This window comes from Tiliqua scincoides, chromosome 2 (genome assembly GCF_035046505.1).
Source record: "Tiliqua scincoides isolate rTilSci1 chromosome 2, rTilSci1.hap2, whole genome shotgun sequence".
NCBI classification, from domain to species: Eukaryota; Metazoa; Chordata; class Lepidosauria; order Squamata; family Scincidae; genus Tiliqua; species Tiliqua scincoides.
This window is the reverse complement of record NC_089822.1, coordinates 74,649,537-74,652,141: the sequence shown is the minus strand read 5'-3', so window position 1 is coordinate 74,652,141 and position 2,605 is coordinate 74,649,537. Positions and strand designations below refer to the sequence as shown.

The 2,605-nt window shown below is 42.0% G+C and overlaps 1 pseudogene; it reads right to left on the bottom strand.

Annotated features, from left to right (window-relative positions):
* Window positions 1–882: 882 nt before the first annotated feature.
* Window positions 883–1,002, bottom strand: LOC136643016 (5S ribosomal RNA; annotated as a pseudogene).
* Between the last annotated feature and the right edge of the window lie 1,603 nt (window positions 1,003–2,605).

The following is a 2,605-nucleotide window of genomic DNA, read 5'->3' as shown; positions in this document are numbered from 1 at the left end:
ATTCACATCCACATCCAGCCTAATGAAGAGTGTTGGAAAACTTGCTCATGACGTTAGGATATGTTGGTTGATTCTATTGAAATCATTACATACTTTTGGTTTTGGGATTCATTTTAAAACTGGTTGCCTAATTGTGTTGATTTTTTGATATCAAGTGTTTTTTCTCCCTTTGCTCTGAAATGCTATTGCGCTGATAATTAACTCTGCAAAGAACGTTCACCTGTTCTAGCTGATGGAGACCTGCACAACGTGGAACCCACCAAGTCATGTTTCATGCATGGCTGCAGATGGGCTATGTTTATCTTGCTGGGTTGCAAGTGGTGTGGAGCATGAACATGTGATACTATCTTTCTCCAGAGTCTGCTGACCACTGGTCCATCTAGCTCAGTGTTGTCCACACACTACTTGGAGATGCCAGAGATTGAACAGGTGACCCTTGGAATACAATGCATATGATTTATAAAGTGTGTGCTCTACCATTGGCCTACATTGTCATCCCTAAAGTCTAATGGCTTGAGCTTGATTATATCACTTCTAGTAACTGGGCAAAGAAGCACCTTTCAATGTGGTGTCCTCTTATAGTATAGCAGGGGAGAGCAATTGTCCTTCTTCACTCCAGCACATGGCATCTTTTCCAGTGGCTGTTGCTGGTGTTTCTTGTGCATCTTTTTAAATTGTCAGCTTTTTGTGGACATGGAACCATTTATTGATTAATTTTGCTATGTAAACTGTACTTCTGCTCTTCCCTACATCTCAGTAATAACATCTTCCTTAATTTGGCACAGGTATAATATGTACTTTTGTCATCACTAGTCCAATGTGTTCCTTGCTGTTTTGTGACTAGCTGGTTGGCAACCTTCAGTCTCGGAAGACTATGTTATAAGCCTACAGCACCCGGTATTCCCAAGCGGTCTCCCATCCAAGTACCAGCCAGGCCTGACCCTGCTTAGCTTCCGAGATCAGACGAGATCAGGCATCTGCAGGGTAACAGTTGCTCTTTCCCTACATTTATTCTCCCAAAAACCACACCATAAACTCAGTTAGAGTTATCAGCAAAGAAAGGGTTAATTCATTCACTTTCTAAAAACACAGAGGATCCAATATATACAAGGTTAATTCACTAGCTGACCTCAGCAGCCAGTCAGATTCAGTAACTAGAAAGGACAGGAACTAAACCAACAGCTAGTTAGTGTCCCTGGCTGCTAAGCAATCATTTGAGCTTGGCAGGGCATACTGCTAAATGCGGAGGTGAGCCAAGACTTTCTCAAGTGAACGCAGTGAAGGGGATCAGAATAGTGAAAGGCTGAAAACGGAGCTTTTGGACTTGTGCAGAGCAATTAAATGGGCACACCACCTTCAGTTCCTTCAGGGTTTTTTTTTTAGTTCTTACAACACCATGAGCATCAGTGGTGGATTTGAGGATCAAACTAGGCATTAAGTATAATATGTAATGTGAAAGTGTTGGGGGCAGGGTGACCAGACGTCCCCTTTTTCCAGGACATGTCCTCTTTTTTAGCCTTGTGTCTGGGAAAAGAATTTAAATGTCCTCCTTTTCCCTGCAGGCAGCGCATAGCCATCTTGTAATTAATAAATTATATGTAATAAGTTCTATTTAATATAGTTTTAAATTTAATAGTAAGTAATATAGTGTTTAAGGCTGCAATCCTAACCAAACTTTCCTGAGAGTAAGCCCCATTGAACAAAATAGGACTTACTTCTGAGTAGACCCGGTTAGGATTGTGCCCTAAATTAACCTCATGAAATATATAGATGAGTGTTTTTATCTTTTATTTTGTCATGTCCTACATTTTGGGGTGCCTTATCATCTTTTGTGGTTATGACTTCTGGTCACCCTGGTTCTGGGTTCCCCCCTTTTCAAATTAGTGCATAGGAGGGCCATGAAACAGGATGGAACAATGGGGAGTAGCAGGTTTTTGTACTTTGGTCTTGTCACAGTCCTGATTGTGCTCCCTTCCCATGTGCTATTTTAATTAGGAAAAAAGTTTCCATTGAAAACCAATGGAAAGGGTTTTTTTCTAATTAAAATAGTGGGGGAAGAGGCACAACTGCGAATAAAACTGCAGCAAGACAAGGTACTTACGTTTCCCTACCTCCCACTGTGCACCTTTCCCCCTTCCTGCATGGTATTAAAAAACAAAACAAAAACCACCTGGTCATGTTGCATATTTCACAGAATGCTTAGTTTGACCCATAGAGGGGCTGGTGCCATGTCTTATTCCACAGCCACCCACCTGACACACTTTCTCCTTATTCTTATGTAGTCACCCTGAGACATGCGTACAGAAACAGAAAGAGGCCGGCACTGTTTCCCTGCCCTGTTTATCCCACACTGGATGTTTGATAAAACAGATTCCTTGTGATGTATGGGTAGACTTTCCATGACTGAGGACATGCCCACCAGAAGGTGGACTGTCAGTGTTTCCACAGAGAAGTATTCTTAGGTAAAGGGGACCTTCCCCCCACTTGGCAGGATCTTACCAAGCAACGACGTTTGAACTAGTCTTGCTGAGCCCACAAAGAACATACTATAATGTCCCCAAAAGCTCCATCTGTGGATGCAGGAATATTTCCTGTGACTATTTTT